The 27,569-nt window shown below is 39.0% G+C and overlaps 1 protein-coding gene across 3 annotated transcripts in view; it reads left to right on the forward strand.

Moving 5' to 3' along the window:
- The first annotated feature begins 7,644 nt into the window (after nt 1–7,644).
- The window catches only part of SULF1 (sulfatase 1), a 183,066-nt gene continuing 163,141 nt past the window's right edge, over nt 7,645–27,569 (forward strand). For all 3 annotated transcript variants that reach the window (XM_072924739.1, XM_072924749.1, XM_072924751.1), the window contains exon 1: nt 7,645–7,753. The gene's annotated coding sequence lies outside the window, so the exon portion shown is untranslated. The remainder of the gene's footprint in view (nt 7,754–27,569) is intronic.

Consider the following 27,569-nt stretch of genomic DNA (forward strand, 5'->3'; position numbering starts at 1 on the left):
CATATAGAAAGCAAACTGAAAAACAAGTAAATTTCATGAGAATAGCTTATTGTCTGAATGGTAAATTGTTGAGTTTCTGTACTTTTTATAAGTCAATCAAAAAGGTTTTCTCTTGCAGAGAATGTATTGCTCATACTCTTTTACTGCTGTCTCACTGATATCAAGCAGATTGGAGTTATACAAAGTCATACAAAGTGTTGTTATGCAGTGAGAGACAAGGATTTATTAGGTAACTATGTATGAGAAACAGGAAATTATATGTCTTTATAAATATCTGAGATTTTGTTCCCTGGCTGGAACACTTTCTGAACTTCACTTTCTTGGTTCTCATCCACTCTTGCACCTAGTGATCAGTTGAAACCAACCTTGAACAATATTCCTGGCAAATGCTATTATCTTGTATTTTCCATTCTGTTTGAAAATATTTCTTTGATCTTTCATGCTCTAAGTTTACAAAAAAATTTCTAACACTGATTTTCGGATGATAAACATAAATTTTAGTATCCGTTAAGCTAAAGAGATGTCCTTATTATTGTGCAATCAATCATAGAGCATAAAAAATAAACAGGAACTCAAAGTTCACATTTCATTTGAAGTTGTGAACTGTTTCCTACGGGTAATTTTTTGGGAGGAATCTTATTTATTTCTAAACAGCTTGGGCTTCTTTGTCTCTGTGCAGCTCATAGAGTTGCACACACACACACAGAAAACTCCCTATACACAGTAGGGAGCAGCTCCTCAGTTTTGTTTTATTTCATCCCATCTGTTATTTCTCACCTGAACAAGAAAGGATAGGAATATCACTTTCTTTTCTTCATGTTGGTTTATGGATATCCAATATAGTTCTAGTGTAATCCTCTGGACTTCAGCAAAAAACAATACCTAAAACCATCCCACCCCCCACTCATTTGTGAGACATTTAATTTGTTTTATTTTGCAAGGTATTGACATTCCAATCTTGTGTGAAAAGTTCCCCACTGCAGCTGATTTGGGGGAGCAAGAAAAAGAGAAAAATACTTACTGTTTTTAAAATAATGCCTAAATTACAGGTCAAGCAATGTTTAGTACAATATTTGTCCTTTAGACTGAGGCATGCCAGAAATGGTAGTTTCAAGTTGTGATTAGGAAGGAGGAGAAATAGAGGAGACAGGTAGGAACAAAGAAGTTTCCTGTGAGCAATGGAATGACTGTAAAGAAAACAGGCACATGTAAAAGATAGGAGAATCATTGAGATGAAATTACAGCTGGCCAAAGCAGCCATCAAAAAAACCAGTTCCCATATCTTAGAACTGTCCATCCCTTTCCCAACACAAAGATGTGCTGAGTAATTTCCAGGGAAAAAAAGTATTAGAAATATTTTCTGAATTATAAAATCTAATTCATCTTCCTGTGAGGTGCAACACAAGCAAGGTTTAGCAGTGGTCCATTGAGCAAGACTCTTGTTTCTAGCTCCAACTAATGTCAAATGCTGTCTGTAGCAGAGGACCTTGAGGTAGATAGACAGTACCAAATAACATAATTTTAGGAAAAAATTCTTCTTATTGACATTAGTCTTAAATCTAGTGTCACTTTCCAGTCAGAAGATTTTTTTTTTTCCTAGTGGGTAGGCTTATTTTCTTCCCATTCTTCTGCAATTTAGTCAGGAAGTCTTTTGCCTCTATTTCTCTTTTGAATTCTCCCAAGGTTTTTAACTTAATAGTACCTTGTAGTGACAAGCTTTAGTCATTGTCAATTTGACTTCTAGAAATGTAATTGTTTTTACTGGTTTGGGTTTCTCTTACTTTCAAAGAATAGCCTCTTCTTTCATGGAAATGGGAACTCTCTTGACTCTATTTGCCTTCATTTAGCCATTTATTATTCTTATTCTCTCCAGCTGAGCCTCTCCTATTTCTCTCCTTTCTAAATAAAGAAGTCACAGACAGTTTCGATCACTCTTAATGTGGAATGTTTCCTGCACCCATGACATCTCTTATCAGGCACTTCTATTAATAGAAATTAGGGAATTGAAAATTTAAACTTGCACTAAATTTTGTGTTTGGGTTCTCGCTTGTAAAATAAGGCAAAATGATGCTAACTTGCTCACATACTTATTACTAATCTGTGTGCCGATTCTGTTGTTTGATTGCATTTTCATTGCATATTTTGGTGCTTTTGTTTTGAATCCAACAGCATCTGCCGTCTCCATTTCCACACGCAGTCCACCTTTGGGCAGAAGATACCATGATAAAAACTAATCTCAGGGTATGAAATTTGTCTTCCCTTTTGTAATTTATTTCTGCCATAGCATCATCAGTGTTTAATAGATGACACTGGTTTTGTTTTTCTCTGTCACAAACATCACCTGAGAAGTCTGTACAGTCATTTCTGCTTCTCCTTTCCTACCCTGTGCTCAGCAGGGATGTAATCAGGAGATAGCTGCTAGAGGATGCATTTCCAAATTGGATTAATATGGTCTGCAATTCCTATAAGATATCCATATCCATATCTCTTATTTCAGTCTTCGTTCATCCTTCTCATGAGCACTTTAAAACAAATGCAGCTACCATTAGGCCCTCATATATCACTGTTTATTAAGATTGTACATGACCAACAAAAGAAATTAAATCACAGAAATTAGACATAATCTCAACACATAATCCATGACTGAGTGAGCTTTTCTAAAATCCTAAGCAGTTTTTTTTTTACATGGTTGCCTCATGGATCCAGCCAGCAATGCTAACTCAGTACCACCCAGAACATCTCAGCACAGCAAGTTCATAAGTTCAGCTAGCAATTTTCTTCAACACAAGTGACAGGGATGGGATTCTTGCAGCAAAGTAAAGGGGGACATATTTCAAGGCATAGCCATCATTTTTTTTTCCCCCGATATCTGCCAAGTCATTCAAAATAAAAAGAGGCTGTTGGCAAGACTTCAAAAGGAGGCTTGTGGATGAAGTACTAGATACACTATTTTACCTGGCTAAGCTCTTGGAGACCAACAAAGATAAAACACATAACTTTTGGGTCAGCCAGGAACCTCTTTGCAAAACTACAGATGGAAAGTTGCCTGGTCATTGTAAAGTTACAAGGTATTCAAAGATTACAAAACAGTACATTGCCCTTTCATTGTGGATATTAATTTCTGTAAGACATAAATCAAGCATATGCTTTAGAGATGAGAAATATCATAAACATGAAGCAGAATGTAACTCTACATGGCTATTTTCTTGGTAAAACTGCTAGTTATCAATTTGCATTTTCTTCAAACTACAATTATCCTAAAGTATTGAAAGTTCTAGCATAAAAAAGCAAATATTTACATGACAGCAGAACTGGCCAGCTTCTTTTCCTCGGTGCAAAATTTTGATATTTGATTGCATTCTAAATTGAACTAAAAAGGCATCTCTGCGTACTTTGAGCAAAGCTGAGTCACCAATGGACTAAATATGTTCCCAGGGAGGTATGGTGATAAAATATCAACTGGATCTGGTGGTGTAACCATATCCTATAACCATGATTAAGGAGGAAAATAACGAAGACTAAAAAAAAACAAAACAAAACAAAAAAAACCCAAACCAAAACTCCAAAAGAGGTGAACTCAAATGTTTATGGTAATTTGCCATCATGGCCAATTGTTTGTAGCAGTATCTCAGGACAAGTGAAGATTAGAGCAAGGATCCTAAAGGGATGATAGCATTCCAGCTTCGGTAATGGCATAGGATAGGGCATGGAAGAGTTACTGACAGAAGAAACAGTGTTAGAAGAGCACAAAAATCCTCAGGCCTTCATAAGGGCCACATCAAGAAAACCACTAAAATGAAGCTAAAACTTACATTTGCTTGGCATTTCTACCTATGTAGAGAGAACTAGCAAAATAAATCAAAGAAAATGTTTTGAAGCAGCAAGCAACAAGGAAAGTTGCTGCTAGCTGCTGGCTGCCTTAGGACAGCTGAAGGGAAGCTCTAAGACCAGAGAAGCTGCAGTAGCAATGTGCAGATTCAAACCTATGCATGCATAGTGCAAACATATACACACACATACATCCATGTGTGTGTGCATTGTTTTTTTTCTTTATTGCCTCTTCTGGTCATTCCAATAACATTGCCAGCTTAATAATGAAGAGCATCCTGTTACAAAGTCTGGAAATTCAGACATCTGTACTTGATTTCTTCTAGATGGTATTTCTGTGAAAGAATGACAAGGCTATAAAAGAATGATAAGCTATAAAAGAATAACAAGGTATAAAAGCAGAATTTCTAATCTTGTTTAGAAATTCTGCTGTGTCATACCTGTAATGTGCAAAATCAACTCAGAAATGGATTGCAATGAAGCAACAGACTATTTTCCTGTCATAAATTAGTTTAACCTGACGCAACAGCAAGCACATTTCAAACTCTGCTTCATTCTTATACAGAACTTTGTCTTTCATTGTGCTGTGGCTACACGGCCTAAACCCACTTGGATAAAACAGATTCAGTATTTCCACTAGCCTTTTCCCCTGTCAAATGTTCCATAATTACAGTTAAAAGTTCGAATTAAATAAAGCTCATTTTAATCTCATAACCTATTTTATGGCAGATAGGTAGGGAAAGGGAGTTGAAGAGCAGCCTCTTAATCATGAGGCAGGAGAGACTGTCATATATTTGCTATGTCTCTCAAATGGAATAAGTAGGAATTGTGAAATACTGTCTTAAGCTTGTGTCCATACTAAATGTGGTCTGTCATATTCAGCAGATTGGCAACAGCATTAAAGTGAATTTAGTAACAATTGTTGCATTTTTTGACTAGTTACTCTGAGGGGAAAAAAAAAAGGCATGCTGAAAAATAACAAAGCAGCACTTTTTATTTGATAACCTTGCTTATAGGCAATTTTAGCACCACATCAATCCAGCAGTTCCATAGCATTATGTGGCAGTGTGAGTGTGAGAAGATGGTCATGCTGGTACTGAAAAATAAAACCACCAGATTTACGGAAGGAAAAGCTGTCATCAGTAGAGATCTGTATGTGTCCTTGACTAGTTGCAGAGGACAAAATGTGTCAAGATATTTCGCATCTTTCCAACCAGGCAGGTCTGTTTCATTCAGTTATTCCTCAGCTCCTCCTTCTGCCTACCCCTATTGGCTCCAGTGACATAGCTGAAATACAAGAGGAGTCATCTCTTGGGGACATTGCCTTGGGGGTATTTTACACTCCCTTAAATAGAGATCAAGCACATGGACTCAGATTTTTTTACAATGAGAATGGGAAATTCTTCATCTCTTAGTATTTCTTTCAAGGGTGTCTTTTCCACGGTTGAGAGAAGAGAGAGGGTTTCAAAAGCAATGTGGCCTTCTGCCAACAGCAGAGATGTGTTTCAGAGTCACTGGATGACCTGTTATGATACAGGGAAGTATTTGATGAAGCTGACAGGTTTGTACTAGAGCAGATGCCTTGCTTGGTGAACAAGTGTAACAGACAAGAATCTTTGCACATATGAGCCAAAGTGGAACTGGAGACTTACTGTTATTCATCATCAGTCTGTCAATGTTAAGGTGGAAAAAAGGAGTCATATAAACTATTTTCACCCAGCAGTGTGGGATGTCCTCTGGAGTGTTTTTCGAACGGGTCAAAAATCATATAATACTGCCACAATTACATTATTAACTTCTAGCCAAAAACATCCACAGAAAAACCTAAAGATGAAAGTCTGAATTTACATCTTCAGAATGACTTTCACAGACCAAGGACAGATGCTTTGCACATATGGATAATTTATTATGCCTTAATCACCATTATCTTATGTTTACTAGAAAAGTCATATAAATATGTCTGAAAGGCTTTTAAAAGATGTTTGTCCTTTAGCTTTAGAAAGTGAGGAAGGTTTAAAATTACTTTGATGAAGCAGGAGATTAAAATGTCTAAGGGTGGCTTGGATCCTTTCAAATGGGTCCCTTTCTATCCATGCTGAAGTTTTTACAAAGCATTTCTATGATCACACATTCACAATGGGGATGATTGTTCATGCTGTCAATATCTCTATTGTTCATATTCTAAATATCTCTAGTCTCTTTCTGTGTCCTCTGCCCAAAATTAAGGGGCTCGCTGAAGTACAGCAGTGTTAGACTGACATAGATGGAAAATCAGACTCCTGGCCATGTAAGGGTGACAGAGTCAAGAAAATGTCATGCATAAATATTGTGCTAATGAGTTATGTGTGGGTTGTATATGTGAATAAGTGTATTTCAGAAAGGTTTAGCTTGCTGAAAAACAATGGTCCCTCCAAAATCCTGCAAGTCAGGAAGTAGCTGTAGCTCAGCTTCCCTCTCAAGGTATCAGCAGAAAAATCATATCTGTAGGAGCTGGAGAAGGAGACTATTTCTTTGTTTTACAGCCAGTGTTTGCTGAAGTATATTGGTCCCCAGTTCAGGGAAATTTTTCTGTCTTGTTTTTGCACAGCAATAATTTATTTTGCTGTTATTACAGTCCAACCATCATAAAAGAGATATTGCTCAGTACTTCTAGTAATAACTCTACTAATGAGCCTGATATAGGCAAAAGTTTTCAGTGAGAGAGTAACGATTGAAACTTTGATCTCCACTGGAGACTCCAAAAACAAACTCCTCAGGTTTCAAATTTACTAGCAGTCTGACACATCACTGCCATAAACACTAGGACAAAGGGAAAATATTTTTTTATATGTCCGCATATAGAAGGATATTAATTATGAGTTGTGACTGCCTGCAGAGCAGCTGTGGTTCTTTTAATGAATAGTCTTCCAATGGCTGAAATAAAATTCCAAGACTGGTGGAGATTTGCAATTGGAAAAGCTATATAAGCTATTTATACAAGAAAATCAACTGTAAAAAAATACTTGCTAAACGTTTCTGGCTTCTGTAGTGCAGCTGTACACTGAGCTCCTTAGTCAAATGTCTGTCCTCATCACTGGTATAACCTCCCAGAAGTAACTTGGTTTAGAGGTCATTTAGATTAGAGTTCTCTCTCCTGAAGCTGGAGAATAAGTTTATCTTTTCTATTAAATTATCCCAAACAGTATCAACCATGCTGATGTTTTCTAAGAGATTCATTAAACAGTGGTATGACTTGTACTTTACCAAGGGATTTTCCTCAGGGTGATAGGAAGGTTATCAGGACAACATACCTTTATAAACCAAATCTGTTTAAATATTCTAAAATTTTCCTGAGACTAACTCAACTCATATGAAATGGCATCATTTTAGGCAAGCTGGCATATTTCTGCCAAACTGCGGCAAGGTGCACCCTGCTGCCTTAGCAATGAAAGAGCAAAGCAGCGTGACCTTGGCAGCGCCGCGGCGGCGGGGCAGGGCGGGCCGGGCCGGGCGCACCGGGTACCCGCCGAGCCCTCAGCCCGCCCGGCCCCGCCGCGCTCCGGGCACCCGCCGAGCCCCCTCAGCCCGCCCGGCCCCGCCGCGCTCCGGGCACCGCCGAGCCCCCCTCAGCCCGCCCGGCCCCGCCGCGCTCCGGGCACCCGCCGAGCCCCCTCAGCCCGCCCGGCCCCGCCGCGCTCCGGGCACCGCCGAGCCCCCCTCAGCCCGCCCGGCCCCGCCGCGCTCCGGGCACCCGCCGAGCCCTCCTCAGCCCGCCCGGCCCCGCCGCGCTCCGGGCACCCGCCGAGCGCTCAGCCCGCCCGGCCCCGCCGCGCTCCGGGCACCGCCGAGCCCCCCTCAGCCCGCCCGGCCCCGCCGCTGCCCCGCTCTGCGCCCCCGCTCCCCGCCTCAGTGCCCGGCCGCAGCCTCCGCTCCCGCCCGCCGCCAGGTGAGTCCGCCCGCTCCTTCCTCATCCTCCCCGCCGGCCCCGGGATGCGTCCCTCTGCCGCAGCCCCCCGGCGGGGCGCGTTTGTGAGCCCCACGGGACCCCGTGCCGAGGGAAGCTGTTAAACAGTTCCTACAGATTTTCCCAGGTAAAACACGCCAGAAAACCCCACAAACAAGCAAATAATAAAACCCCCAATTACGTTAGCTTGTCTTTATTTATTGCCCAGTTGAAAATGAGCTTCAAATGACATGTTATGGAGACAAGAGAGGGTTTGGGAAGGACAGTGAGCACTGAGGGACTTTTAAAGAGCCGGAGAAATTCATCTTCATTGTGGAGGAAATTGAATGTTTCTGGTGGTTAGTTGTTTTTGTCTTTTTGTGTTGTAATGGTTTGGGGTTGGGGTTTTTTTGGTTTGTTTATTTGTTCATTTCCCAGTAAGTCACCAACAGACGTTTTATGAAGTTAGCCACAGCTCAACACTCTGTTGGAAAATATTTTTGTTTCAGAGTGGATAAAGCATCAGGAGTGCAGTAAACATTTTAAACTTAGAACTGCAACAGATACAGTAAATCACGTGTTGTTTGCGTGTTGGAGCAGGAATCCCTGGAGCTGCAGCTAGTTCAGTCCCTACAGCAAGTTCACCCTGGGACAGTTCCCAGAGCATTTTTTACTTTTGCAAGGCACTTTTTATGGTTCATTGTATCTTCCCTATGGCACATAGATCTCAGTAGTGGCTGATAGTTAAAGCTGGCCACATTTTAGGCCCCTGACTCGTGCCAAATGCAGGAGGTGAGAAAAACTAAGGTGCATGGCTGAGTTCCTTGGTGGTGGATGGAAACAACAGATAAATTCAAGTGAGATTCTTTCTGTCCAGATCTAGTTCTGGAGGTGGTTTGCCCTCTCTGATGGTAATACAGGGAGCTAGCACCCTAACACAGATGCAGTTATATGTCCTCACTCAGGTGACATCTAGCTCAGCTGTCATCATACTATGTCCTTGTCTTCCGCAGACAGTGATTATTGATGGTGCACAAAGTACCTCCTGATCTGACAGCTGTCAAAGAGAGGACACCTGTCAGCTGGAGAGAGCTGTAGCTGTCTCATTTCTAGACAGCAAATAGAATGAAAAGAAATTAAAACCTTCAATTCTGGTCTGTTTTTTCTTTTTAATATTATTATTATTATTATTCTTTTTACTTCCTCACTGAGTTAATAAACTCAGTTATTGTAGCTGTTACAGAAATATTAGCTGGTTACTGGTGGGATGGGAGGTGGCCCTCAGTCTGTATGGGAGGGATGTGTTCTCATTTAAGATGTGGTTCACAAAATGGAAAAGTTTGTGTAAAGGGAGTTGCCTCTGTTCCGCTCTTTTTTGAACAGTTGCCCACATTACAAACACCACCACAGCCTGCAGTATTAGCAGAGAGGTTAACAAATTGGCTGATCCCAGTTATTCTTTCCAAATATCCTTGTACTCTGAAATGTAACAGTCCTGCTCTGTGAGAGTAAATCGGTAAGATGGTGGCCTGCCTACACTGCCACATCTTCTGTGTGTAAAAGAGTTTTATTTTTTGTTTCATTTTCTGTATTAGAAGCCTTTATTTATGTTAGAAGATTTCTTCTTCCTTAAACTCCTTTCATAGCTTTTTGCATAATTAAGGCATAGAGAGAGGCATCCCATCATCAAGTTTTTAAGGACCTATTCAAGTTTGCCTGTAAATTAAGATTGTGTCACAGCAAGGGGATGGAGGAAGAGAGAACAGTTCTGTGACAAAGCCAATTTAATACAGCCATATCTATGTAAAGCAGAGACTGGCAGGAGTAAGCGCCTCAGAGTCTAAGCTTGTTAGTTAATTAAGTTATTAGCAAACTTTATAAGTAAGCTGTACTCTCAGGAAATGAAATCACTGTAAAAAAATAGCATGATAGTAATCTTGCTTCTTTACATGATTTTAAGAAACTATAGAAACTATTTAAACTATAGAAACTATTTAAAGAAACTTTCACTAATGTGCACACAGTTCAACTGGAAATTTTCTTCCAGTTTACTTTCAATATGGGTCTTTTTTGGCATTAATTATAGCCTAGAATTGCTTTCTTAATTAATTTTATTATAGTCGTTGTGCAATTTTATTATTTAAATTCATATGATCATACTAGTTTAAGGGTACTATTCAGAGTCTTTTAGAAAATGGAAAAAAAAAAAGTCTTAATCTAAAACTTTTCCAGACAGCTGATCACAAATATAATATTTTTTGTTTGTTCTGAGTGCATCCTCTGCTAGTCTAATATATTTACATATGCCATACACATACTGCTTTTCTTGTTTCCTTTCCAGACAAACATGTCAGAACTATGGGGGCCATTTATCATCACATTTTCCTCTCTCCAGCTAAATTCTGTTCCACTTGTTCTAATTCCTAACCTGTTATGGACATTGATAAGACATAACGTGATTCAGTGATGCTTTGAGGTTGTGATAGCCTTCTTTGTATTTTCTTCAGCAAACACAATCAGTGGTATGGCATAGATGACATTGCAGCTAAAAAGAGAGGAACAAGGGGAGTGGAAGAGCTGCTGGCTCAAAGCCACTTGTATGATATTATCTAGAGAGGAACGAACAGTTGAGGATTTTCCAGGTGCTGGTTCTAGGTGCTGTTGCAGGTATCTGCTCTCGTCCTTTTAAGATGGCATCCAGAAACATGCTGGACAGTAATAAGAGTAACAATGTTTTCTCTGTTTTCCTAAAGACCAGGTACCACTCCATTTTCTAGACAGAAATATATTTCTCCTCAGATTGAATTATTGCAAGTCCTTCTGTCACAGTTATGAGAAGTGAAGCCAAAGCAATTAATTATGCTAGGTAGACCTAGTTCAAATGAACACTCCCATGGCAATATTTACCTTTCTTTTTCTTCCCTAAGCAATACTTTCATTGCTTGTGTGCATTTCATAAGTGTTACCAAGTGTGCATGGTATTAAAGCTCTCTGGTAAATGGAGACAAGATATTAGACATAAACACGGAGGTCACACAGCTCCGGAAAGAACCGCCAGGCACACTCTAGCTAGAGGAAGGAACCAGCTGATACTGAAACCAACTGCTGCAATCAGTATCTATTATATATATTTCAGGCATGAGTAGCATTCAGAGTCATGTGAAAGAAGGTGATGTGATATTTTGGAGAAAAGTACACCAAGGGCATATTAAAGACACTTCAGAGAATTTAATGCAACAATTATTTTCTCTTTTATTTTAAAAATATTTTTCAATTAGGCTTAGATCAGAATAAATCATTATCTTTGACAGAGTCAGGAGAGATTGAATGGACTAGACTTCCAAAATACAGTTCTGGAGGCCAGTAGGTGCCAAGAACGGACATAAGAAAACATAAAATTATATGACTGCGAAAAAGATGCCAACACACCTAGGGAGGTCATAATTTAAGCTGCCTGGTTTCCAAAAATACACTTTTGAGTAGCACATGGTTTCTTGTTTCAAGAGGCATCAAAGTAGCAGTTGTGATATATTAGCAGACAGGCAGACTGAGGATGTCAATAAATGCAGCAGTCTTTGATGAGATGCTTTTCTCAAATGTGGCATGTTGATTAATCTGCTAATTAAAAGTGAATGTATGGAGCGACAACGATCCCAGTCTTGTCTACCCCGCAGCTCTGCCATTGCTGTCACTGGCAGAGCACCCCGCAGCACACACTGTTCAAACTGACAGAAGGAGTTTTTCTAGCATAGTTACACCACCTCCCTAAGTGATGTAAGTTGAGCCAATATAAGCTCTCTCCTTCTGGCAAAGTTATGTCCACACCAGGAGTTCTGCAAACATAGCAATATCTGCTGGGGACGTGAATTTTTAACACCAGCAACTGACATAGCTATGTTGGCAAAACATAATTTGGAACAGGCCAGGGAAAAAATGCATTTATCACCCCATCCTCAGCCATTTGCAAAGCATTAAAGAGTCCTTAATACTTAAATTTCTCTTAATGGTTATACTTTGCAGACAGAAATTCTTATTTCAGTGAGAGGGACTGTGTGTTGTTATATTTATTAAAAATACACTGTTTCCTAATTTTTAGTGATTTCTATCACTGAGGTGTCTCTTGATGGCATCTAGAGTATTTATAAAATATGAAAATAACTTAATACAGTTTGAGTGTTCTACAGAAGCATAACACTTCCAGACTGACTCTTCTGTTTGGCTGAAGTCTTGGTCTCCCATCCTCATTCTGGCTAGGCTGGAAGTATACAACATGCACAACCATGGCACCTGGCACTGCACCACCAAACTCCGTGTGTGTCTTCCTTTTCAGAGTTATGGCCAGCATCTGTAGTGGAGAAAACATGAAATCTTTTTATTTTCAGAAGAAAGCAATTTTACTGTAAGCAATCTTATCAAAGTAGGTTGTTTATGCAACACAAACCAGAGTGACTTTTCTGCAAAGCTCAGGTAGGCACCTTCAGTCTGGAAAAAATGCAGCTGTCTCCTTGCAATCTCTAATTGTCTCATCGCTAGTCGTTCCCAGTTTCCACAGAACACCAGGAGCAGGGGGAGAATTGTGAATGCTTGCATTGGCATTTTCCTTTCTGCTGCATAAAAGGTCACCACCACCTTGCTGGGGGTTACCATCTCTCCCCTGGGCTAGATGAGATGGAGCTGGAAGGATTGTCTAGCCCGTGTCAGCCAGAGAGAGATGGGTAAGCAATAATTCACTGTTTGAACAGGCTTTAAGTAAGTTGGCTCATTTTAAGCAGCAATTCTAGCAATAGTTTAGCCAGAAAATCAGGAGTGGGAGGGCGTGCATAACCTCTAGGAAGAGGGTGGTGACAAGTAGCTGGCTGAGGGCTGCATATGGAAACCACTGCTAGTGGCACAGCAGCAGCCAAAGAAGTATGACTATACTGACTGTTAGCACTGCTGGCAGCTTGCTACTGGCTTTATCTGGATGGAAATCATCTAGATTCCTCACTCAAAAAATGCCTATCACTGTAAAAATGAGGAAGGGAGTGGAATTTCTAATATTCATGAGATATCTTGTATCTATCACACAAAAAAAAAAAAAAAAAAAAAAAGGAGAGGGAAAGAAACTTTCATAATCAAAAGGAATAAAGTAAGGGCAAATGTAGGCAGGAGATCAAAAGGCATCTCTGCCAGAGAAATCCATTAGCCTTGAAGTAATCTCCTAAGGGAACTGAAGACATTCCCATTGCTTGAGATATTTAAAACTAGGTTAGACAAAACACTAGGAAGTGTACAATGGAGGACAATCCATAATCAGCAGGGAAAGGGCTTAAATAGTCTTAATAAGCCTTTAACATACATTCTGTGATTTCAGTGCCAAGACTTCACATGTACCTCTTCTCTGTCTCCTCCCTGCAGCTGCCATAATGGGAGATTATGAAATCACTGTAAATGTGAGCAATTAACTATTGTAATAGCATTTGATAATGTAATGGTGCTGCATTTTTATTCCTTTTAGTCTCAACTAAGATTCCTTTTACAGTGGATTTAAGCTGACTTTTTGGTAGACCTATTGCAATCTTCCAGTACAGAGATTTAGAGTGGTGATTCTAATAATTGCATTGGGTTTCAGGCAGTGATTTTATTTTTAGTTAAATCTATCCATTTTTTCCTCCTAAATTTCAAAATTCCTGAGTAGTTAATCTAAAAAATCCCATCTTTTATTTCTATGTTTAGTCATTCACCATTATTATCCCACATCCTTCAGTCTTTTGAGAGCACAGAAGTGCCAAGAGGTTCTTCTTAGTAAATCAACAGGTAAAAGATGTGCTTTGTGGCATAAAGATGAGTTACTATTTATGTCTCTGTTCTGTAAGTCACTGTGGAAGTATTCAGATCAGCAATGCATGTTAATATACACTGTCTAAGAAGAATTTATTGCTTCACAAATGCCACTACTTGCTATGATCTCTGAAATTTTTCACGTTTCATATTGTGCTGGTTTGAGACTGTGTCCTTAGGTCCAGACAACTGCTTGAATCATGTTCACACTGGAACATGGGGTATTTTGTTTAGGTTCACCAGGGGAGAGGCCAGCACTGTGGTTTAGAGAGGTCCTACTAGTGGAGACAGCTCAGTGAAATCAAGTTTCATGTGCTTAAGATAAAATGAACTGCAATGACTTGCAATTGACAGCTTTTTAAGTCCTTTTAGTTTACGCTCTGATGGAATTCCTGTGAAGAATTGCTTTGTATGTACACATCCAAAAAGCCAAAGTCACATCCCAAATGAATTAAGTTTAAATAACATGTGGTTTCTTCGTGTAATTTTGCATGAGAAATATTGCACCCATAAATCAGTGCTAGTCAGTTTTGGTCTTTTGCATATTTAACAAATTTCTATAAGTAATACATGACATTCAACTTGGGTATAAAACTATCTTCAGACAGCTGGGAATTCACAGCTAGAATAAGAATCTTATGCAAAAAAAATGTTGTTTAAATTAGAAAAATGGTGATTTATAAATGGCTTTGTAGCAGAGAGGTTATTACTGTTCTCTGGAGTTACAGCTGGTAACGTCAATGATAGATGTGGCAGTGGGGAAGGAATATGGTGATTGAAAAGTGGGCTCCGTTTTCTTTTTCACACCCAAGTGGCGCTTACAGCAGCAGATTCTCTTTTGTGCCATCATTTTCAGTGGGATTGAGCAAATGGTTACCTGCAAAACCTTGAAGTGGTACACACATAAATCTAGAAGAAGCCCTGACCATAATTTCAAGATCCAGATTGAATTTTCTGTACATAACATCATTAGGAAGAAAGCTTTGTGCTAGGTAATTGATTTTTTTAATGTCTTGAGAATTAATTTTCACCAGGAAAAATTATGGTAGCCTTTTTACAAATGAAGTAAACAACTATATTACACTGTGGGAGGTGGACCCTGACATACCTATTCATCTTAAGACGATTCATTCTTATCAAACCACTTCAATTCTAGCCTAACTTTTTGGATGACAAAGTATTGCTCAAAGGTTGTGAGGAACTTATTTTATGTTACTTGCCAATATTTTATTATTATTGATCTAAAATAGAAATAAAGGTCAGTGAATTTAGAACAAGGATGAATTTGGCCTTTAAGCTGCATCTATAACAATATGATTAGTAGCCTATTTTTCCCTTGTACCTTAAAACTCAGTATAGATTGATATATTGGCAGTTGTTTTTAATTTTCCTCATCCTATTCTTTTGACAATGAGAAAAGGAACACATGGCTTATACATACTCTAGTAAATTTACAAGTGCCAGCAAATGCTCTATGGCATTGAAGAGCCTGGCATGGAGCATTCCACATCTACACAATTACATTCTTTTCTGAACAATGACCACCTGCAAACTGCCTTTTTCTGTACTGTGATGGCTCCCAGACTCTGTCCAAAAACTGCCAGGAGAATTCAAGCTGGCCCAGACTGAACTCGCTGCAGAGACTATTCTTGCATTGGATGTGACATCACAGAAATGTTTGAAGGTGGTTTTGTTTTGTTGGTTTTTTTTTTTTTTTTGCTTGGTCTCTTGGTGTTTGAAAATTTCCTAAAGATAGCCACATTAAGCCAAAAGACACAGATGTTTCTTGGCAACATGCTTGATGTACAAAAACACTTACAAAGAGGCATAGAGTCATAACTTCTGCCCTGTTCCTGTTCAGGTAAGAGACAATGCTGCAAATGAATGGATAGGTAATATTTTTATAATGTCAGTGAGCTGTTCTGTTTCTATTTAGGTTCTTAGTCATGGAGGCAGAGGATTTTCTACTTGTCTTAGCAAAATGAATGTTGTTTTTTCTCAGATAAAGTAATTTCTAGAGAGTATACATCAATGCACAACACCAATTGGAGTTATCCAAATTCTCTTAGTTCAGATAATTTGGTAAATATTGACAAAAGAAAATATTCTGTCGCTGTGGTATTTGGTTGCATTGAGCTCCACTGTCACCCTTGGCACCACTGACGTGACTCCAACATGAAGACTTTACCATATCTAGGAATCTCTTCTCACAAGGAAAGATGATGCTGCCCAAAGATCCTTTCCACACCTGAAAACTGCTCTCACTGATGTTACTGTTGTGCCATTTCAGTAGTATATAATAATTTACTTAAAAGTCAAATACTTTCGTGGTTCAAGTCAGGATCCTTTATAAAATGCCTCATTGTGTTTAAAAAAATGTAGTGGTGAGAACTTTAAAAACTTTTCCAAATAGCTTGTTGAGTATTATTTTAAGTAAATGTAGTTTAACATCTAGCCATTTGACATTGTTGTTGTCAATGTGATAATATTTCTAGCTTAAATCTGTGCTATCTAGGCTACACTTTTCTCTGAGTTTTAAGACCAAGAATAAAGCAAGAGCAGACACACAGCTTGTGTGACTTCTGGAGAAGAGCCCCTAGCATTGGCATAGCTGTATGAATACTTGGGAGTTGCCCTAAGTTCAGGTGGCTCCAGGGTACAATGAAGAACCTGTCCAGACATACATTTATTGCAGCTGGATGGTTTTGCTTATAGAGCTGGGATCCCAAAACATCCATCTGGAAAGCATACTGAAAGCTTAAGGAAGCATAAGCAGTGTTCCTGATGATTTTAGGAAAAACTGTCTAAGGAAATTTGGTAAGACTCCAACTCACGTTTGCATTTCTTTAACCCCTTTGGCTTAAAATCCTACCTGGTTGACTAAGCCAGAAGGAAAATTAGCTGGGGTACATTCAGACATTTCCCAGCTATTTCATCTGGGTCACTCAACCCCAGAGCAAGCCGATGAACTCATCATAAGATAAGAGTTAAATAACACTGTAAGTGCAGTTAGAAGTGAGGTGATATGACAGTGAGGCACTGTCAGCACCCTACATTGCAGGAAACTTTCAACTTGAAGTCACCTGTGGTGCCAGATGAGTAAGGCTACTTTTGGCATTGTATCCTTCCTGTTGATGTGACATAGCCAGCTGCATGAGGATTTTAATATGCTGGGACAGATTAGATCTGTCTTGATAGAGCATCCTGAAAAGGATGGACCCAAGTGGAGGGACTGGAAGGGTGCTCTGGGCTTCTTTTATCCTTGTGTCCCTGACTGACCTTTGCTGCGTGGCTGTTCCATTTAAACACAAAGGATATTTTGTCCTGGCAGTCCTGCAAGCCTTACCTGGGAGTAAAGAATCAACCCACTACATCTTGTGCTCTGTATTTTTATGAGTGATCATTCTTCAGCCTGCACTCTAATCACAGAGTTATCCTCAATAGGATTTATATAGATATCTCTTTTAAAAATGTGACCTTCAAGTAGAGTAACAATAAAAGACATATGAGAAGATGCTAAACATATTGCTTTATTTTAGCTGTGCTGGCTGTAGAATTAATGGAAATATTAAAAATGTTTTTCTCTCCTGTTAAAAACATAGAGATTTGAATGCCTTAAGAACACAATCCTAATGGGAAAAGTGTTCTTTTCATATAACCTATTATTGGAGTAAGCATAATTTCAAACAAGCAAATTATCAGTTTTATTTTATTTTTGGTAAAAACTCCATTCATACAAGATAATTGAAGGTATAATTTTAGATTTTTTATAGTTTTAGTACAATAAAATGTGGTAAAAGATAGGAAAAATAGTCTGATTATTCTGTTTACTGGAATAATATTACTTTAAATACAGGTAATGAAGATCTTTGTTTCACTGAAATCAGAGGGAAATCAGTGGGAAATCAGTGGGAAAATATCAATGGCTTTTAAACCAAGCTGTGGCTTAGTTTTTCTTCCTGCTCTGCTTGTTTTTCAAATTTCCTTTCTAGGATTTACATTTGAGAGGGCTCAATATTTTCCACTTGAGCATGTATACATACAAATTTATGCATGTGTGTGTGTGTGTTTGTATAGAAATGGACTTGAAGAGAGTTATCTCTTTGCTTTTTTGGAGAGAGCCATTACAATGGCAGCATTTGTCAGGGTATACCACAATTACCTCTGATTTCAGCAACTGGAGACAGATGAGCATTTTAACTCCTGGTAAACAAATACTGAGTTGACAGAACGCCTTCCAGGTCAGAAACCATGCTACATTGCTAAATAATCTAAAAACCCACCTGTGCCATTCAGGAAAAAGAGCTGGGGTGTGAAAGGGTGAGGTTTTTGGTAGCATCACACTGGTTTGTCTCCACCCCCACCGAGTTGATAGGAGCACTGCCCATCTTCAGAAGAAGCTTCAGAAGAGCAGGGCTCAGCGCTACTGCCCACAGGAGTCACATCACACCATTTGCTCTTTCTGCTTATTCCAAAAAGAGAAAATGTCTTGACCTATGCCTAACTTTGTTGTGCTTAATTTGCCAGCTGGTGAGTGTCACATGTTTAATTTGGGCAATGTAAATAACAATCTCTTCAGTAGCTGAGATTTTCACTGACAACACAGTCGCTGAGCTTAGACAGCTGATTGCTGCTGCTGTAGAGCTAAGTCCTTAAATATTATCAAACTAATACCCTTGTATGGTCACACTGGATACAGATTAGTGAAAGCAATAATCCTATTTAATTTAACACAGTCCCAGGGATTTTCCTCTACAAAGAACTTGGTCACATGCATACTGCATAATTTGCATAGTTCTTAAATATATGGACCCTCTCTAGGAGCAGGGCTGTCTGCCAATTTAATGGCAGTTATTAAATCCCATTGTACTTTGTACCACAATCCAGATGCAGGTATATGCTAGAAAAAGCTCATGGTTAGTTAGAATTTGTTGTGGCTCTGAGCTATGCTACAGCTGGTTCTCTCAGGTCATCTCTTTCAGCCTCAGAGGAGGGTGTTAACCCTCAGCAAATGTAATATGACAAAGGACTGTAATTAATTTTAACCACAGTGCAGTCCAGCCAAGATCCAGCTGTCCAAGGACTCAGACATATAAAAACTGACTGTGCTTGAACTGTCACAGATTCTGGGGTTTGTGTTTAAGCAACTCATATCTCAGTCATAGGAAAGGTCTGATTTTTATGTGCTGAGCACAGTTAAGTTCATTTGCCTTCAACAACATGTGATATCTTTGACACTACAGCAGATTAGACTTGGAGAATTGCGGCTACCCCTTTTTGTTTCTGGGATTTTTTTTTTTTTCTTTTTTTTTTTTTTTGGTTGTCTTCTTTTTTCTCCCCCCACGCAGAACTGTTGACTGAATGGAAAAAGGAGACACTGTCCCCTGTCAAGGTCTCCCAGCTAACATCATTGCTTATCACAGGCCAGCTGCAGATTGCTAGGACCGTGTCCTAGCTTGGCAGTCACAGACACACTGCAGACCTCACAGGGCACAGATGGTACAGCTCTGTTGGGTGACCCTGGGCAGAGGTATGAGAGTCTAGAGGAAAGGAGATGTGCTGAAAGCTGTAAGCTATGTGGTCAGCTCTGTGTTCAAACAAGTATTGAATCCCAGCAGGCTAAAACCACAGGATGCTCTGCCACCTAGTCAGGAGCTTCCTTTCCAAGCACAGCATCAGTCCAGCTAATCTTGCAATGCTCTTAGTTCAATTTTTTTTTTTTCCTGTTACACAATGTTTGCAGCCTTTTATAGGCTTTAGGTATTTATTGCAGGGAAATGATGGTGAAATTTTGATCAACAGATTTCAGGGTAGTCAAGCAGCTCTAGACACAGGGAGCAATCTTCCACCTTTATTTTCCTGGCAATTGTCAAGCATGTTGGGAGAAATATGTGGCCTGGCTGATTTCCATGTAAGAAAGTGTCCCTGCTCTCTTTAAGTGGGGTTGGTATATAAAAGCAGCTCAGGCACAGAAACTTCTTCACCCGCTCTAGCACCATGCTGGAGGTAGCTGCTTTCCCCTCCGGGAAGCAGAGAGAGTGGTTTGAGCTGATTAGGTTTCCAGATTATTTTCAACAACTTAGGCACCAGCTGAATGGCTGTTGGCTTAAAGAACAGAGTAATTATTAATATTATTACTACTATTAGCATTAGTAATAAAGTAATGCTTCTTCCAAAAGTGCCTAAGGAGCAAGCTGAGCTTAAACTTCACCTTGCTAGGTGCCCCACAGTTTTGGGCTGTCATTCAAGAACACAATAAATCCTGCTTCAGGGTTCCCACTACTGGATCAAAAGCACCAGAGCCACAGGAGCCAACATGCTGATGCTTTATGAAATAATGCCTTCCCCAGCCATCCACTGTGGTACCAAACCAACTGCAGCCTGTTTCCTCAGCACTGGCAGAGTCAGCATAAACCCCAGATCAGGTTCTCCCAAAGCTCAGTCGTGTGACCTCCTCTGGGTCAAAACCTCACTGAACACAGATCTACTGCTAGCTTTCATGGAAACATGGTCTCAGAAGACACAGTGATTTTCTCGTTAAGAGCTTGCCAACTACACAGACAAGAGATGTGTCAGAGTGGAGGTTTAACGGCAAAGTGAAGGGAACAGAAAGATGGCATTTGGAGGGGCAGTGAGGGAATGAAAGATTGCGATGAGAATATACCAATGGAAAGGTGAGGGAGGGTGGGACACAGAAATAAGTAAACAGATGGATGGAGAAGCTGTTAAAATACCTAGCTGAGAAAGAAGAGACAGAAGAAAGAGACAATACAAAGGGAACTGGAAAGCCTGGGCATTACTCTGGGAAGTTGCTGTGCTGTGCATTTCCCTAGCTGGGTTTACCCCAATATCTTCCTGGGAGAAAAACTCAGAAGGCATTTGTCTAGCTCACAGGAAGCAGAAATGCCTCACTGAGACTCAGAAACCAACCTCTACCACATGCAGAGCTATAGTTCCTCCTTTTACCTACTCTTCTTGCTGGTGTTTGCTGTTCTTACAAACATTTCTTTAGTCTGGTGGAGATGAACAGGGGATAAAGGACAGCGGCTGCCTCCAGAGTTTGTTCATCACAAAAGGATAAGCTACTCTGTCTTCTAAAACTGACACCTTATCAGAAAAGCAGAACCTGATGGCATTTAGCTCTTGTTACAAATATTTACATGTATAGTTGAGATTTGTCAGTTTTACTGCTCTCAGTCATGCATAGCAGAGTTTGCCTTATTTGCAGTATGTTTTCACATGTTGTACATCTTTAATCAGGCTGGAGTGTGGACTGGTTTCATTTTTTTCCATTGATGGCTCCTGCGTGTAGACTAGAAGAATTGTTATTGCTTTGGCTTTTCTAATGTCACATCCTGAAGAAATTATAGGGAGTAACAATTAATTTTATGCCTTCTAGCTCCTTCAATTTGCTTATAAATTTGGATTAGTGACATATGTATTGGCTGCTGCATCAAGATCCAATATTAGACTTCTTTTTTTTCATAATTTCATTTGAAAAGTAGAAGACAGCAATATGTATGCATCTCTAAGATGAAAACTATTATCATAAGTAAACTGATCCTAAAATTGTATGGTATTATTATCTGATATTGAGATTAGTAGGCACCATGATACAGTTCTATCATCTGCAATACTCATATTTCCTCTGTTCTGGATTTCCCCTCCCCTACCTTCTGTCCCCATCTTCTGCCCCTGAATGGGGACTGTGCTGCCCCACAGCTGAAGGAAACTAGAGCTTCTATGAATGTGTAGGTTGCATAGGCAATGTTTGAGCACCACAGTGCCACCTTGTTTTCTTTAAAGGTCCTGTGATATTATTGGGAATATCTGTGTTGGAAAAGATTAAAATACTGTAGTCTGTATCTTCTAGAGACCAGATTTTCCTGCATACTTTTTCTTATTCTGCTGATCTGCTGATTTTTTTATAACTTCTAATGAGTTATGAGGCCTGCTATCCCTGTTTCCAAGAAACAAACAAACAGACAAACAAACAAAAAACTAGTGGTAGCTTACCTGGCATCTTTTAGTCTCTAAAATGTGTATAACCACAAAATACTGAGGTGATACACATTGCCCAAGGAGAACGTGACTCCTGAATTATCCTGGCAAGCAAAGTGAGTAATTGGCTTGTGAAGAGAAGGGAAGAAGAGAGAGAGGGGATCTGGCAAAAAATCCACTGTATGTCTACCACAGTTGAAATATCTTTGATTTATTAAAAAGAAGGAGATGGTAGCAATCTAATTTAGAAAAGCTTTTTGTAAGATTGTGTAATTGTAAAAATCTGAAGTAAGTAAAGCCAAAGAAAAATGCTTTAATAAGTAAATAATAAGTAATTTATGACGCTTGTTAAAAAACATGCAGAATATTACACTGCAAATAGTATCTTCTAAATCTGTGAACTAGCAACAAGATCACTGGTCATAGTCTTTGTTTCCTCTCTGCTTTTGAAAATGCCTCAGTATATAATAATTTCTTTATATTAAAGAAGTGTCTGATTTACTGGAAACAGTAATGAAATATTAGTTGCTATTAATGTCAGCTGAATGTTCCACAATTTTATTATTTCTGCACACTGAAGTAAACTGTGAAATTCTATTCCTTGAAATATATACAGATTATTTTTTATTATTATCCAAATTTATTTTACAATCTTTATTCTATTGGCAATGCAACTATACTGCAAAAGTTTGAAAACAAAAGGGATGGGCACGTTAAGAATAAACTCAGAAAAAACTGTGGTGATCAGTTGATCTGTCATTGTGAGATATGTATCTATATATACACATATGTATTCCTGTCTTGAAGTTTTATGTGACTCTATGGAAATTCTTAACCCTTACTCCTTCCAGTTTTTGAGGAACTTGTTTTATGTGGTGGCCCTTTACCCTCCCTGAGTTCTGGTGCGAGTTTTCAGAGAAGTGGACCAGAATTTGCAGTTCTGTGGGCTTCCTCTTTTCACCTCCCTCCTTCCCACAGTGACTTTCCCATTTTTCTCCTAGAAAGCCTATTTTATTAAATAAATCAAGCTTAGATTCAAAAGCGTATCGAACGTGCTCACGGAGCCGAGAGGGCTAATAAAGGAGCCCGTGGGGGTGCGGGGCAGCACTGGAGCTCTCTGAGAGGAGCACAGGATCAGCTCCACATCCCGCTCTGCTGAGTGCACCTCTGCACCACTACTGCTGGGGGAGAGCGTGGGGGGAGGAAGGCAAAAGGCTCCCTTCAGCCTCTTCAGCTTGTGCTACAGAGCCTGAGAAAACATCTGGTCTTTAAAGATTCGAAAGGAAAAACTTTTACATAAGAATACAAATTGGGAAACATATTTCTTCACAAGCCCTTGAAAATGAGTGTCACCCACCACATATATTATATCCACCACATATATTATGTCCCTGAACTGAGCTAAATTGAAGCCAGACATACATTTCTCTTTGATGACTCCATCAAGGTATGTTTTAACTCCTCTCCCCAGTTCTTCAGTCTCTCAAAAGATACATGTGTAGATAAGGGAACAGCCTCAAATCCATGCACAGGAACAGCAGCCAAACAAATGGATTTCAAAAGAAAAATCCAGCTTTGTAGATCTCTCTTCCTGCAAACAATTTCCTTTTCCAGTTATATGTTTCAGTTCCTAAAAAAAACTTCCCTGGAAGAGGCAGAGGAGACAGGGAAATAAGAGTTCAAGTAATCCTACGTATTTTGAAACCGGAGAAATCTGACTCAAAATTTTCAGCCATCCCTCAGGTAAACACATACAAAGATGCTTTAATTTTCATGTTTGTGTGCCCTAGTTAGTAACTCAGATATTTTTGGCATCTACACATAATTATCAAGAATAAGTTATATTCAACAGGCTTGCTCTGCAGGGAGTTTGAGTAGGGTGCAATTGTTTGATAGCATGGTTGGTGTTAATAATATTACTGCAACTTGAAAAGTGCATCTTATTTTCTATTACCTCTTACTGAGTGTCAAAACCAGTCTACAAGCTTATATATATTTAGCAGGCACTGTCAGGTCTAAGAACCAAATTTTGTTGTGAACTGTATTTTGAAATGCTGGACCTAGTGAAAATAAACCCGACATCCTTATTTGAGGTGAAACTTAAACTTTGCTTTCACTACTGCTTCCAAAGGCTTCATCTTTTTCTTTTTTTTTGGTTTTTTGGGGTTTTTTTTGGTTTGGTTTTTTTTTTTTTTTGGAGAGAGATAAATGGCCATAATGGCCCCTTATAAAATCAGGAAGACAGGATGAATCAGGACAAAATGCACTTCCTCACCAATTCCCATCTCCATAGAAACTCCTCAACTCTGCTATGCCTTCTGCCTATACAGATTAGGCAACCCTGTCTTCCAATAACAGACAGTGAATTCTGACGCCTGCATTGTCTCACAGAGGGGTATCTTGAACAGCAGAAACTAAGTATAAAAAGAGAACTTTGCCAAGAATTTAGTGTTGCACTTCCCAGCTTTCAAATTCTTCCTGTTGCTTTTAAGGTTCATAAGAAAATTTCTCATGAGAAACATCAGTATTTGCTGCCAGGGTACCCACAAGTCTGATAACACTTTTCTCAAACTATCTTTGCTTCAAAGGATGTGGTGTCATTAACAGACTAGTCCACACTACCCAGTATTGCAATTCATATCACTTATGGGGAAGACAGGCAATCATCAGAATCAGACTGTGGGGTGCTAATTTAAACATAAAGCTTTATTTTCAAATTCATTGAATAGTTTATGCATGAATAGATGTGCTTTTCCAGCGGTTCAGATAAGCAGATAAAGAGAATGGTTTTTTAATGAAGTGAAATATATGAGAAAATGTATTCATTGATTATTAGGAAAAGAAGAAGTTATTAAACCTCAGTAGATAAACATCAGCTCGCAAAGTTTCTTTGTTAATAAGAATAAATTGATAGATTTATAGACTTTAAATTTGGTGAGATCATTTGATTGTCTCATCAGACCTGTAAATCAAAGACACTAAATCTCAACAGTATTACCTCTGAGCTGAATAGAGCTAGACAAAACATGTTGGTAAAGCAGTACATGAAACAAAAGATGCAATTCAGCTTCACAGAAGCCTTATAGCTTTGGGTCAAATCTACCTTCATTAAGTTGTAAAAATAGAGAAAACTTCTAAAATTGAAGTGCTGCTTTCCACAGTTTTTCAGCTTTGACTTAGCATACCTATTGTGTGTTGATTTACCTATGAAAATGGCATTTCTCTTTTCCTTGTTCTAGACTTAGTCCATAACACACACATACACACACAGAGGAAACTCATATCCCTCTGAAAAACATGAGGATTTCAAACAACAAAAGTTTCAAAATTTCTGTTGTCTCAAAGGCTGATCACTCCTTGTGTGAAAAGTGCATAATTTCTTATATAAATATGTCCAGCTTTAGCATTTAACCTTTATGATATCTTCTTGACTGCTGAAGGACCCTCTATTTTCTTCTTATAACTCTACTGTATTCAAGTGTCTCTCAGTTTTATTTTTAATGGACTAAATCTGTTGAAGCATTTAAGTCTCTCCCAGTAGGGTATTTTCTATGGCTTTTGAATTAGTCTGTGACTCTGCTTTTAAAAGTGCAATTTTTTCCCAATATATCTTCCTTTCTAATGAATTCATCTTTGCTAGAGAGAAAAATGAAGATGTCACCCATTTTCTCTACATTTATACATCCATGGATTATATTAGCCCTTTTGTCACAACCTTGTAGTGAACACTTACGCTTTACTGCTTACCTACTTTGACACTAAATTATTTCAGAAAGATTGCTTTTCAAGATACTTTTCTAACTTGATTTCAGAATGCCATTTTAACAAATGTCCTGGCTTTATATGTCTGCAGTAGCCAAAACTTACAGCAATATTGTCTTTTGAAAGGATTGTGTTATCCAACAGTTGACACTGCTATTATGTACATGTGTTCTGTCTTCATTAATATATGATAATGTTGGTGTTATGTGCAGATTTGTATTTGCAAGTTATTAATTGAAACAGTAATTGGATTTAAGTTTCATGCTAACATGACCAGAAATATGCTCATTCAGTGCATATTTTTTATAAATAAATTTTGGGAACAAGGAAGTTACATATTTTGATTTCTTTACCCATGTGTATTTAATCCCAATACAACTGCTCCTCATCTACATCCTGGTCCCCAACAATTCTTGTGCCTCCATGAGATGTGTTCCCTAGCCCATGCTCTCTGATCCATTGCTCATGTTATCCTCAGGTTCTTGTCTTAGTCACAAGCTCTTCATTACATTTTCAACAAAAATTCTCTTACTTCTTTTCTCTTAATGGTTATCTTTTTTTCTCTTGATGGAGATGCCTTTCTTTGCCTATCATTTACATGGTTGAAAGTACAATGTAGAAATAATATTTCTGGGATGAAAGATGAAAAGTTGTGCACTGATCTCATGCTTCACCTATGAAGATTTTCCCCTCAGACCAGAGCACCAGTGCTTGGGCAATTTACACTGTATTGATTCCAAGGAGGAAAAATTACTGTCTGACAGCTACACCACATCCTTTATTAGCATCCAAAGTAGAGCTGGGATTTAGCTAATGAAGCTTAACTATCTCCTTTTGCAGCTGCTGGAAGAAGTAGTCACTTTGGAGGTGCAATTAATATCAGGGTTATGTCCTCTTGTCACACTTAAACACCTGAAGCACATTGTCCTTGGTGAATCTGGGCCCGTGCCTGAACACCACATGGGCAGAATTGTAATGATTTCTCTGTCTTTGCTTTGTCATTGTTTAAAGTTATTAAAAATATGGAAAGAGAGGGGACTTTAGGGTTTAGAATAAATTAACTGTTATTTTTGCCTTTGTGTAAAGGATTTTCTGCACTTTCAGAAAAAGCTAATTATCTATGGTATAACCTGTATTAGTCAAAGATATCATTAAACTGGCCCTTGCTATATTCAGTATATCCAAGTCAAAAGGCATTTCTAGTTGTTTCCAGCAGCAGCCATAGAACCCTGCTCTGTGCTTACACATTTGATAAGAGTTTCTTTCTGAGTGATCATATAGCATAGGACAATGTGACAAAATTTCTTTCTATGTTGTTTATGAACAGTACATGATAGAAAGTATTACAAGACTAATTGGAGTTATTACAACAGTCTGCTTGGCTCCCTTCTCCCTTCTCTTGACTAATTAGCCTTTTAACATTACAAAATGGCTCTGGCACGAGCTGTCAGAAAGCACTGCTCCAGAGTCACTACTACACATGAAGCTGTCTGCACACATTCATAAGGAATTTGCCACTGCTGTTAGAAATCCTTGTTCTCATTCTTTTCTTTTCTTTTGCCTATTTAGGATGCTCTGGGTCACTAGATGTTATCATTTGTACCTTCTCATTCTTTGCTCTGTCTCTCTGCATGCTTAGGGAATTCCCATAAACACCAGCTTTGTTATTTCTCTTGGGTCAGTTGTGGCACTCCTTGCAACCAGGAAAAATGTGGAGTTCATCACTTCTGTATTAAAATACTGAGTTAGATACAGAACTGTGAGCCTGCATTAGAAAACAGTATTTTTCAATGAGTCACATCACAAACTGCAGCTTGGTGTTTGTTTTCGCATTCCACTCTTTCTCTTAATTCCCTGATTTACTCCATCAAGGAATACTGAGTTCTATTGTTTTAGGGAGTACTCCTAGTAATCAGGGCCCCTTTATCCCTACCATGGTCCTGCATAAATATAGTGCCAGATTATCTCTTGAATAGTTTTTTTAAGAAGCAAAGGACAAACCAAACTGCAAAGTAAGTTGGAAGGAGCTGTTGGCACAGAGCTGGAACTTTCTACTTCCTGAGAGCAGGGGACAAAATGAGAGAATTGACAGGCTGAGAGAGATGGTGTTGTTCAGTCTTAAGACAGACTGAAAGACATGAGATCCTAGAAAGCCAGAGGGATCCTAGAGCACCTTCCTGCACCTAAAGGGATCCTACAAGTAGACTAGACATGGACTTTTCAGAAGAGCATGTAA

The sequence above is a fragment of the Taeniopygia guttata genome, chromosome 2, assembly GCF_048771995.1.
Source record: "Taeniopygia guttata chromosome 2, bTaeGut7.mat, whole genome shotgun sequence".
NCBI lineage: Eukaryota > Metazoa > Chordata > Aves > Passeriformes > Estrildidae > Taeniopygia > Taeniopygia guttata.